At 33.6% G+C, this 13,779-nt stretch overlaps 1 pseudogene across 1 annotated transcript in view; it reads left to right on the top strand.

Annotated features, from left to right (window-relative positions):
• The window catches only part of LOC143228657 (transient receptor potential protein-like), a 50,488-nt pseudogene extending 42,412 nt beyond the window's left edge, over positions 1–8,076 (top strand). The window contains exons 14-15 of the transcript XR_013015382.1: positions 335–518; positions 7,380–8,076. The product of XR_013015382.1 is annotated as a transient receptor potential protein-like (transcript). The remainder of the gene's footprint in view (positions 1–334; positions 519–7,379) is intronic.
• The last annotated feature ends 5,703 nt before the right edge of the window (positions 8,077–13,779 follow it).

Here is a 13,779-nt window from a genome sequence, read left to right as displayed (position 1 = left end):
TTCTCATTATATAGTCACAGTATGATATCAAAAATTTCTGGTAAGGTTTATGTATGTCATTAAACACAAAGCTACACAAAGGGCTATCTGTGTTCTGCCCACTGCAAGTATCGAAACTCAATTTCTAGCAATACAAGTCCACAAGCATACCACTGTGTCACTGAGGAGAAAGAGGGTTAGAGAAATGTAAAAGTACCTTTTCTGGATAGAAAGCTTAGTACCCATGTCCAAAATACTGGTTTTAAAAGTGTAATATCTTTACCAGTTTTACATACAAACCAACTGTAGTTTCATCTTATTCACTTACAACTGTTTCTTTCTCACGTTCCTACAGAGGATTATGAAGTGTTTAGTCCGGAGGTACGTAACAAATCATCAGGAAATGACCGATGACACGGGCATCACAGAAGATGATGTCAAAGAAATAAAACAAAGTATTCATGGTTTTCGTTCAGAACTTTTTGAAATCCTAAAAAATAATGGAATGAAGTTTGCTGCTGGGAACACTGACAGAGAAGGTGAGATCCACATCATGTTTTATATATACATACTGTGGTTTAAAGGGAGATAACAATACTTAAGTTAACCATACTGACAGAGAAGGTGAGAACCACATCATGTTTTATATATACATACTGTGGTTTAAAGGGAGATAACAATACTTAACTACACAAATAGAGAAGGTGAGAACCACATCATGTTTTATATATACATACTGTGGTTTAAAGGGAGATAACAATAGTTAACTACACAAATAGAGAAGGTGAGAACCACATCATGTTTTATATGTACATACTGTGGTTTAAAGGGAGATAACAATAGTTAACTACACAAATAGAGAAGGTGAGAACCACATCATGTTTTATATATACATACTGTGGTTTAAAGGGAGATAACAATACTTAACTACACAAATAGAGAAGGTGAGAACCACATCATGTTTTATATATACATACTGTGGTTTAAAGGGAGATAACAATAGTTAACTACACAAATAGAGAAGGTGAGAACCACATCATGTTTTATATATACATACTGTGGTTTAAAGGGAGATAACAATAGTTAACTACACAAATAGAGAAGGTGAGAACCACATCATGTTTTATATATACATACTGTGGTTTAAAGGAGATAACAATACTTAACTACACAAATAGAGAAGGTGAGAACCACATCATGTTTTATATATACATACTGTGGTTTAAAGGGAGATAACAATAGTTAACTACACAAATAGAGAAGGTGAGAACCACATCATGTTTTATATGTACATACTGTGGTTTAAAGGGAGATAACAATAGTTAACTACACAAATAGAGAAGGTGAGAACCACATCATGTTTTATATGTACATACTGTGGTTTAAAGGGAGATAACAATAGTTAACTACACAAATAGAGAAGGTGAGAACCACATCATGTTTTATATGTACATACTGTGGTTTAAAGGGAGATAACAATAGTTAACTACACAAATAGAGAAGGTGAGAACCACATCATGTTTTATATGTACATACTGTGGTTTAAAGGGAGATAACAATAGTTAACTACACAAATAGAGAAGGTGAGAACCACATCATGTTTTATATATACATACTGTGGTTTAAAGGGAGATAACAATACTTGAGTTAACCATACTGACAGAGAAGGTGAGAACCACATCATGTTTTATATATACATACTGTGGTTTAAAGGGAGATAACAATAGTTAACTACACAAATAGAGAAGGTGAGAACCACATCATGTTTTATATATACATACTGTGGTTTAAAGGGAGATAACAATAGTTAACTACACAAATAGAGAAGGTGAGAACCACATCATGTTTTATATGTACATACTGTGGTTTAAAGGGAGATAACAATAGTTAACTACACAAATAGAGAAGGTGAGAACCACATCATGTTTTATATGTACATACTGTGGTTTAAAGGGAGATAACAATAGTTAACTACACAAATAGAGAAGGTGAGAACCACATCATGTTTTATATGTACATACTGTGGTTTAAAGGGAGATAACAATAGTTAACTACACAAATAGAGAAGGTGAGAACCACATTATGTTTTATATGTACATACTGTGGTTTAAAGGGAGATAACAATAGTTAACTACACAAATAGAGAAGGTGAGAACCACATCATGTTTTATATGTACATACTGTGGTTTAAAGGGAGATAACAATAGTTAACTACACAAATAGAGAAGGTGAGAACCACATCATGTTTTATATGTACATACTGTGGTTTAAAGGGAGATAACAATAGTTAACTACACAAATAGAAGGTGAGAACCACATCATGTTTTATATGTACATACTGTGGTTTAAAGGGAGATAACAATAGTTAACTACACAAATAGAGAAGGTGAGAACCACATCATGTTTTATATGTACATACTGTGGTTTAAAGGGAGATAACAATAGTTAACTACACAAATAGAGAAGGTGAGAACCACATCATGTTTTATATATACATACTGTGGTTTAAAGGGAGATAACAATACTTGAGTTAACCATACTGACAGAGAAGGTGAGAACCACATCATGTTTTATATATACATACTGTGGTTTAAAGGGAGATAACAATAGTTAACTACACAAATAGAGAAGGTGAGAACCACATCATGTTTTATATATACATACTGTGGTTTAAAGGGAGATAACAATAGTTAACTACACAAATAGAGAAGGTGAGAACCACATCATGTTTTATATGTACATACTGTGGTTTAAAGGGAGATAACAATAGTTAACTACACAAATAGAGAAGGTGAGAACCACATCATGTTTTATATGTACATACTGTGGTTTAAAGGAGATAACAATAGTTAACTACACAAATAGAGAAGGTGAGAACCACATCATGTTTTATATGTACATACTGTGGTTTAAAGGGAGATAACAATAGTTAACTACACAAATAGAGAAGGTGAGAACCACATCATGTTTTATATGTACATACTGTGGTTTAAAGGGAGATAACAATAGTTAACTACACAAATAGAGAAGGTGAGAACCACATCATGTTTTATATGTACATACTGTGGTTTAAAGGGAGATAACAATAGTTAACTACACAAATAGAGAAGGTGAGAACCACATCATGTTTTATATGTACATACTGTGGTTTAAAGGGAGATAACAATAGTTAACTACACAAATAGAGAAGGTGAGAACCACATCATGTTTTATATGTACATACTGTGGTTTAAAGGGAGATAACAATACTTAACTATACTGACAGAGAAGGTGAGAACCACATCATGTTTTATATGTACATACTGTGGTTTAAAGGGAGATAACAATACTTAACTATACTGACAGAGAAGGTGAGAACCACATCATGTTTTATATGTACATACTGTGGTTTAAAGGGAGATAACAATACTTAACTATACTGACAGAGAAGGTGAGAACCACATCATGTTTTATATGTACATACTGTGGTTTAAAGGGAGATAACAATAGTTAACTACACAAATAGAGAAGGTGAGAACCACATCATGTTTTATACATACATACTGTGGTTTAAAGGGAGATAACAATACTTGAGTTAACCATACTGACAGAGAAGGTGAGAACCACATCATGTTTTATACATACATACTGTGGTTTAAAGGGAGATAACAATACTTGAGTTAACCATACTGACAGAGAAGGTGAGATCCACATCATGTTTTATATATACATACTGTGGTTTAAAGGGAGATAACAATACTTGAGTTAACTACACTGACAGAGAAGGTGAGAACTGCATCATGTTTTATATATACATACTGTGGTTTAAAGGGAGATAACAATACTTGAGTTAACTACACTGACAGAGAAGGTGAGAACTGCATCATGTTTTATATATACATACTGTGGTTTAAAGGGAGATAACAATAGTTAACTACACAAATAGAGAAGGTGAGAACCACATCATGTTTTATACATACATACTGTGGTTTAAAGGGAGATAACAATACTTGAGTTAACCATACTGACAGAGAAGGTGAGATCCACATCATGTTTTATATATACATACTGTGGTTTAAAGGGAGATAACAATAGTTAACTACACAAATAGAGAAGGTGAGAACCACATCATGTTTTATACATACATACTGTGGTTTAAAGGGAGATAACAATACTTGAGTTAACCATACTGACAGAGAAGGTGAGATCCACATCATGTTTTATATATACATACTGTGGTTTAAAGGGAGATAACAATACTTGAGTTAACCATACTGACAGAGAAGGTGAGAACCACATCATGTTTTATACATACATACTGTGGTTTAAAGGGAGATAACAATACTTAAGTTAACTACACTGACAGAGAAGGTGAGAACCACATCATGTTTTATATATACATACTGTGGTTTAAAGGGAGATAACAATACTTAAGTTAACTACACTGACAGAGAAGGTGAGAACCACATCATGTTTTATACATACATACTGTGGTTTAAAGGGAGATAACAATACTTGAGTTAACCATACTGACAGAGAAGGTGAGAACCACATCATGTTTTATATATACATACTGTGGTTTAAAGGGAGATAACAATACTTGAGTTAACCATACTGACAGAGAAGGTGAGATCCACATCATGTTTTATATATACATACTGTGGTTTAAAGGGAGATAACAATACTTGAGTTAACCATACTGACAGAGAAGGTGAGAACCACATCATGTTTTATACATACATACTGTGGTTTAAAGGGAGATAACAATACTTAAGTTAACTACACTGACAGAGAAGGTGAGAACCACATCATGTTTTATATATACATACTGTGGTTTAAAGGGAGATAACAATACTTGAGTTAACCATACTGACAGAGAAGGTGAGAACCACATCATGTTTTATACATACATACTGTGGTTTAAAGGGAGATAACAATACTTAAGTTAACTACACTGACAGAGAAGGTGAGAACCACATCATGTTTTATATATACATACTGTGGTTTAAAGGGAGATAACAATACTTAAGTTAACTACACTGACAGAGAAGGTGAGAACCACATCATGTTTTATACATACATACTGTGGTTTAAAGGGAGATAACAATACTTGAGTTAACCATACTGACAGAGAAGGTGAGAACCACATCATGTTTTATATATACATACTGTGGTTTAAAGGGAGATAACAATACTTGAGTTAACCATACTGACAGAGAAGGTGAGAACCACATCATGTTTTATATATACATACTGTGGTTTAAAGGGAGATAACAATACTTGAGTTAGCCATACTGACAAAGAAGGTGAGAACCATATGTTTTATATATACATACTGTGGTTTAAAAGGGGATAACAATACTTAAGTTAACTATATTGACAAAGAAGTGAGAACCACATATAACTTTATATATATACATACTGTGGTTTAAAAGGAGATAACAATACTTAGGTTTACTATACTGCCAGAGAAGGTGAGAACCACATCATGTTGTATTTATACATACTGTGGTTTAAAGGGAGATAACAATACTTAAGTTAACCATACTGACAGAGAAGGTGCGAACGACATCATGTTTTATATATACATACTGTGGTTTAAAGGGAGATAACAATACTTAAGTTAACTACACTGACAGAGAAGGTGAGAACCACATCATGTTTTATACATACATACTGTGGTTTAAAGGGAGATAACAATACTTAAGTTAACTACACTGACAGAGAAGGTGAGAACTGCATCATGTTTTATATATACATACTGTGGTTTAAAGGGAGATAACAATACTTAAGTTCACTACACTGACAGAGAAGGTGAGAACTGCATCATGTTTTATATATACATACTGTGGTTTAAAGGGAGATAACAATAGTTAACTATATTCATACAATATCATTCTAAAGGTTAAGTTTATATTGTCAGTACTATAATATCATTCTAAGTGTTAAGTTAAATGTATTGTTGGTACTATAATATCATTCTAAATGTTAAGTTAAATGTATTGTTGGCACTATAATAGCATTTTAAATGTTAAGTTAAATGTATTGTTGGTACTATAATATCATTCTAAAGGTTATGTTGAATGTACTCTTGGTACTGGAATGTCATTCTATATATTAAGTTAAATGTATTGTGTGTACTATAATAGCATTCTAAAGGTTATGTTGAATGTATTGTTCTTCTATAATGTCATTCTTAAGGTTATGTTCAATGTATTGTTTTTCTATAGTATCATTCTAATGATTAAATTAAATGTATTGTTCTATATCATTCTAAATGTTAAGTTAAATGTATTGTTGTTCTATAATATTCTAAAGGTTATGTTCAATGTATTGTTGCTACTATAATATATTTCTAAAGGTTATGTTCAATGTATTGTTTGAAGTAATATATCATGATAAATGTTATGTTCAGTGTATTATTGTTCTATAATATGATTGTGAAGGTTAATTAAATGTAGTGTCAGTTCTATAATATGATTGTGAAGGTTAATTAAATGTAGTGTCAGTTCTATAATATGATTGTGAAGGTTAATTAAATGTAGTGTCAGTTCTATAATATTCAGTACAAGTTAATATATATATATATATATATATATATTAAGTACAGCTAAGTGTATTTACAGTGTTGGTATTATATGTCATTTGAAATACATGTTACATACCACCAACTGCAACAAATTTTGATATTAACTTATCATTTGAATAACTGGTGCAACTTTTTAAGCACATCAGATCATTGCTTTCTGGTAATATATTGAAGTTTGTGTGTGTGTGTGTGTGTGTGTGTGTGTGTGTGTGTGTGTGTGTGTGTGTGTCTTACAGCAAAGCCACCTCAGGCTATCTGCCAAGTCCACCAAGGGGAATTGAACCCCAAATTTTAGCATTGTAAATCCATAGACTTACCACTGTTTATTGGTTTTACTTTCTTTGTCATTAAAGTGAACTACTTTCTCTAGTAGTGCACGTGTATGTGTAATGCTAGTAAATCATGTATTTTCAAGCTCAAATTGTCTAAAGTATGTAACTAGCTTAACTTCTTTATGCTGTGTTATTATGTCCCTACAGATTCAAGTCTTACTTTAGGAAAGCCTGACTTAACGTGTTAAGCTTGTCAAATCTAAAAGTACTGTCCTTTCTGGGCCTTTAAGAACAAATATTCTATCTATTCAACTGTTTTAAAGCTTACATTATAACCACTTAAACCGTTTATAATGTAGATTATACAGTTATCCCATATTATACAATATTTTAGGCAGCATTATTTTTATCTTTAAACAGGGAGTCAACTTACTGATTATCCATCAATATTCAACTCATAAGTCATTTTATTATTGTTTCTATAGTTGCTTTCATGAAGGTGAAAAGAAGGTACTTTCACAGATGACCACCAGTGTCTGAAATTTTATTTTTTCTTGTAGTTGGTAAAAAAGAACGTCAGAAGGAACGCCGCCTGCTCAAGGATTTCAACTTTGGTACAGTAGAAAACTTAATTAACACAGTCTTTCAAGAAAAGAAACAGATGAAAGGTTTCAAGATCACCCGCCGTCTAACTGGAACCAAAAACAGAATGCCAGGAAAAACTGGAATGCCATTGTGGCAGCTACGAAGAACAAACAAAACCAAATTGGCAAAACCGATTTGAGAATCAGTGGAGATCTAAAAGATCTGAAAGCCCATGTTTTAAATGAATCAGAAACTGACGTCAAACAGGAAGGAATCAATAGGTACAATACATCTTTAATGAAGTCATTCTCTAATGATCTTTCAAACAATGAGTCTGATTTAGCTTCAATATCTGAAGAGATCAACTCAATAACTCAGGTTGAGTTTGTCAATGAAATAACTACAGAAGTTCCAACACGTAGTTTTCCACAAGCTTCCACTTCCTCTAACTCAACTGATGACCTCAGCCACAAAGAAGATTCCTACCCACTGGATGTACCAAGAGTTAGATCAGAAAATGAAGAAAGCATACAAGAAAGATGTGAGGTGTCTTCACATTCCAACACTCCTTTAAAAACGAAACATCATCAAGAACCACTGAGAAGTCGAGTTGGAACAAACAGAGTGACTGCATCTTCGATTTCCCTACAACCAAAAAATGGTTGGCTGTGAAGTAAACCAGTCCCAACACATGCAAATGAATAACAAACTCTTCTACCACTGTGTCATAAAACTGGCGAAGAGTAACATTAACCAATCTTACACACCTACAACTAACAGCTGTAGTGTGAACCAACCTTACACACCTACAACTGACTGTGACGTGAACCTACCTTACACACTTACAACTGACTGTGACGTGAACCTACCTTACACACTTACAACTGACTGTGACGTGAACCTACCTTACACACTTACAACTGACTGTGACGTGAACCTACCTTACACACTTACAACTGACTGTGACGTGAACCAACCTTACACACCTACAACTGACTGTGACGTGAACCAACCTTACACACCTACAACTGACTGTGACGTGAACCAACCTTACACACCTACAACTGACTGTGACGTGAACCAACCTTACACACCTACAACTGACTGTGACCTGAACCAACCTTACACACCTACAACTGACTGTGACGTGAACCAACCTTACACACCTACAACTGACTGTGACGTGAACCAACCTTACACACCTACAACTGACTGTGACGTGGAACCAACCTTACACACCTACAACTGACTGTGACGTGGACCAACCTTACACACCTACAACTGACTGTGACGTGGAACCAACCTTACACACCTACAACTGACTGTGACGTGAACCAACCTTACACACCTACAACTGACTGTGACGTGAACCAACCTTACACACCTACAACTGACTGTGACGTGAACCAACCTTACACACCTACAACTGACTGTGACGTGAACCAACCTTACACACCTACAACTGACTGTGACGTGAACCAACCTTACACACCTACAACTGACTGTGACGTGGACCAACCTTACACACCTACAACTGACTGTGACGTGGACCAACCTTACACACCTACAACTGACTGTGACGTGAACCAACCTTACACACCTACAACTGACTGTGACGGAACCAACCTTACACACCTACAACTGACTGTGACGTGGAACCAACCTTACACACCTACAACTGACTGTGACGTGAACCAACCTTACACACCTACAACTGACTGTGACGTGAACCAACCTTACACACCTACAACTGACTGTGACGTGGAACCAACCTTACACACCTACAACTGACTGTGACGTGAACCAACCTTACACACCTACAACTGACTGTGACGTGAACCAACCTTACACACCTACAACTGACTGTGACGTGAACCAACCTTACACACCTACAACTGACTGTGACGTGGAACCAACCTTACACACCTACAACTGACTGTGACGATGGAACCAACCTTACACACCTACAACTGACTGTGACGGAACCAACCTTACACACCTACAACTGACTGTGACGTGAACCAACCTTACACACCTACAACTGACTGTGACGTGAACCAACCTTACACACCTACAACTGACTGTGACGTGAACCAACCTTACACACCTACAACTGACTGTGACGTGAACCAACCTTACACACCTACAACTGACTGTGACGTGAACCAACCTTACACACCTACAACTGACTGTGACGTGGAACCAACCTTACACACCTACAACTGACTGTGACGTGAACCAACCTTACACACTTACAACTAACTGTGATGTGAACCAACCTTACACACAACTAACTGTGATGTGAACCAACCTTACACACTTACAACTAACTGTGACGTGAACCAATCTTATACTAATTTTTTCCTGACGTCGTCACTGCTACACTGCTACACTGCTAATAGAATAGTGAGATTTGGAGTTTTTTTAAGAGTAAAATTGATGTTCAGTTAGTTATGTTGTAAAGATGATTAGAATCATAAACTAGTTTTCAATATGCTCTTAATTTGTGTTATAGTTTTTACTTATGTCTCAGTTTAGTTAAAGAAATATTCTAACTTTTGTTACACAAAATCTAATTATTTGTATATCTTACTTACACCTTTGGTAATATTATTATTATTCAAATTATGAGAACTACTAATGTTTAACTTGTTTGTGGAAAGTTATATATCATTTAGGAATAAAAGTTAATCTTACACAGTTGACTTAGCAGAAATGTACATCTCTTAAAGCAAAAAAATTAAAATAAATAGATCACAAATTTTGGGCTATATAACCAAAAGATATTTTGTTTTGTTTGTTTTTTATTTAATGCAAAGGTATGCCAAAGACTACTTATAATATATCTGTTTTAAGCATTAAAAATTATAAAGTTACTGCTACCCACTGGAGTGAACCAAAGAGACAAACACGATCAATCGTTTTATTAGTTTTTAAGGTTAGTTACATCACGGACTTTGCTAATATACAGTAGATAATGTTATTATAAGAGCTGATATTATCGAACATGTCTCCAGAACTACTGTAATATAACATATATTTCACCAATTCAAAAGTGAAATTTTCTACAAATATATTCCTTACTTGTTCACAAATTTTAGTTCGAAACATTTTATAGTTATTTGAAACAAAAACACAAAAATCAAGCCACCAGGCTCTCAGCAGTAAATCTACAGGCTTGTGAAGTTAAAATTCCAGTTTCGCAACTTAAGGTGGGCAGAGTGCAGAAAGTACATTATGTAGTTTTGTGCTTAACAATAAACTGTTAAAAGTAACTATGCAAAACTCAATATTGAATTTCCAAAGAAATTCTTAAATGAGCCAAACTTTTGTATGGTTCGTGTTTTTGTTGTTGTCTTATCTTTTAATATTTTGACAACATAAGATTTGACAAATAATCTTATCTTAAAATTAAGAATCATTTTACTTCAGAAACTTATTTATTACATCTATAAAAAAAATGTTTCTATATTCTATAACTATAAACCCACTTTGTGAACAAACAGCGCAGTTTTTAAGCCTAGCTAACACAAAGAGTAAATTTTATAAAAAGTTGCCAACTAATGGTTTATTTCTGACAACTAATTTTGGGCATAAATAAATCTTGAAACCGCAAATTATGAAGGAATTACAAAATGTTATATAAACTCACCTAATATTCTAGAACCGATCAGCAATTGTTTTGATAATAGTACTAATGTTAACTACCCATAAATGAGTAAATATAACCTGTTTAAATCTTTCCCGCTACCTGGTTGTGGCGACCTAGCTAAATTGCAGTAATTCTAATTATATTAATAATAACTTACAGCAGACATTTCAAAATAATTATTTATATTACAAATCTATAGTTGTCCTCATCTTCCGTACCCCGTATTATTTTACCAACTGGATTAAAACTGGTTATTTAGTACTCTTCTCACTTCAGTAGTTAAGTATTACTCCTTATTAAAGTTAATTTTATTCGAAAACCAAATCTCATCTATAAAAGACTGTAAGCCTTTGATCGAACTCAGAAATAGTTGTATAAAATTAGATAAACAGTTGAAATTGTTCGTGACGGAAATAAATTGTTTTAACAACCACTGAAAAATATGCGGTATGTCTGTGGGACTAGCAACGCCAGAAGTTGGGTTTCAATACCTGTAATGGGCAGAGCACAGATAGCCCATTTTGTAGCTTTGTGCTTAATAGCAAAAAAACAAACTGAACAGTGTACATGTTTCCAGTTTGATGGATAATATAAATACTGTTGCTGCTTTGTGGTTTAGTTTGACTTAAAATTAATGTAAAAAGGGATTTCATAAGACGATATCAATGATCTATTTGTGCTCAGTCCACCGTGTATGCCTAAACCCGATTTTTAGTATGATAGTTCCCAGACTTCCCGCTGATTCAAGGATGGGCACTTAAAGACATAAAAAGTGAGAAACGTAATTCAGTTTCATTTAAGTTCCGAAAATAAACAAACAAAAAATAAAACCAACAAGTATTTAATGAAGCTTTCAATGAACTAAGATGGGACTGAGTAGGACGAAGCCCTGAGTTTGTTTTTGATGCGTCTGCACACTGTTCTGTGGATTCTATAAGAGTGCTGTGTTCGAATTGAAATTAAATAAACAATTATTGTACTTTACTGAGATTTAAAATTGTTCAGATAAAAATTAAAATTTCTAAAAGTTTGTTTTTGAAAAGTAAAAATAACTGGTTGATCAATTGATATTAGTCGTACCCCAAAATGACGTCAGGATATCCAGACGTCTTAGTGAAATGGAATTATTCTGTTAAATTAACAATATCTTTTGGCTTATCACAATTATATGTTTATTTTCATGTGGGACAACTTTCAAGGCTTTCTTATTTACTTATAACTTATTTAGAAGTGCAAAATTAAAGACATAAAGTAATACTGTTTGACCAAAGATTTAAAATTATAATAATGTGTTCCACCTTGTGTTAATACGAAATATTTTCTCGACTGATTAATGTTGTAACACTGCTCTTTTGTTGTTTGGATTCTTTTAAATTAAGTGGTAAAAATAATTGGACGTAAATCAGTTTATTCATTTTTTTTTTACGTTTCTACAAACCAGACCACTTGCACACTGTTGTAGCTTGCAGTAGGTCTACTTACAAGGTACAATACTCGCACTACACTAACGCAAAAAATAAATTCACTTGTACAAAGAAATACAATGTGCGAAAAAGCAGACACTTTATTTTTAAAAAAACACTGGCTGATTCACTCTACCGACTCCAAACGACTCAAATTTATTTAAACAAATACTCTATTTCTCAACTGTTTTCTATTCAAAATTTACTGTCGAAAATAATAGAAAATATGACACTTAATCTCCTAGAGTTTTCTAGGCATAATCAAAAGGTATTATTATAATATGGAACTTCCTCTAGCTATCAAACAAATTACCTCATTAAAACTATTGTTTAAAACAATAGTAAGAACTTTGATAACTGATGTGTAGTTCTGAAATACCTCGATGGATTTATCATATACACAGATTTAATACAGTCCGTGTGCGTTACCTATTTGAATGATAATTAATTAACTATTTTGAATTGTTTATATTTATAAGTTATTTAAACTTTTCACAACGTTTTATTGCCTGTTTTAGTATGACTTATCTTGATAAATAGGGAATAGTTGAGTATGGACAATGTTTTAGCTGGACGAATGGGATTGCATAATAAAACAGCTGGCAATACTCGCTTTTTCACTCTTCGGAGTTAGAAATGGAAGCATGAATTAGCAACATATTATTTTGTAATGTATTTTATTTATACTTTCACTAGCAGAGTTTTAGATCTGAATAGATGTTGGTTATTCAACATTTAATGAAACGTTCTACTTATAGGGCCGAAAGCTAAAAAATGAACTATCTGCGGATATATATACTGCTGGTCAAAATCTTAAGGCCAATGCGCATAAAGAAAAATATATGCATTTTGCGTTGTTAGACTCAACCACTTATTTGAGTAGAGCTTCGAAAGATGAAAATAAAAAAGGGAAAATAAAAATAAAAAACGTTTTTAGCATTTAATAGGGAAAATGTGAACACTATGAAATTAGCCTAAATACTAGCTGGTCAAAAATTTAAGACCATACTGAAACGAAGCGTTAGTTAGTAAACACGTAACGAAATTAAGTCATTTGTATTCAAGCATTAGCGTTGTCAGCATCTCCCACTGATATCTCCTGTGTTACATTGGGTAAAAACATGGTAAAGGCTAAAAAAGTTGATAGAGTTTGAACGTGGCAAAATTGTCGAGCTGCAAAAGCAAGGTCTCTCTCAACGTGCCATCACTGGTGAGATTGGGCGTAGTAAAACTGCTGTTGCAAATTTCTTAAAAGAATTT

Source organism: Tachypleus tridentatus, chromosome 10 (assembly GCF_004210375.1).
Source record: "Tachypleus tridentatus isolate NWPU-2018 chromosome 10, ASM421037v1, whole genome shotgun sequence".
NCBI lineage: Eukaryota > Metazoa > Arthropoda > Merostomata > Xiphosura > Limulidae > Tachypleus > Tachypleus tridentatus.
This window is presented reverse-complemented; position numbering and strand designations above follow the sequence as displayed.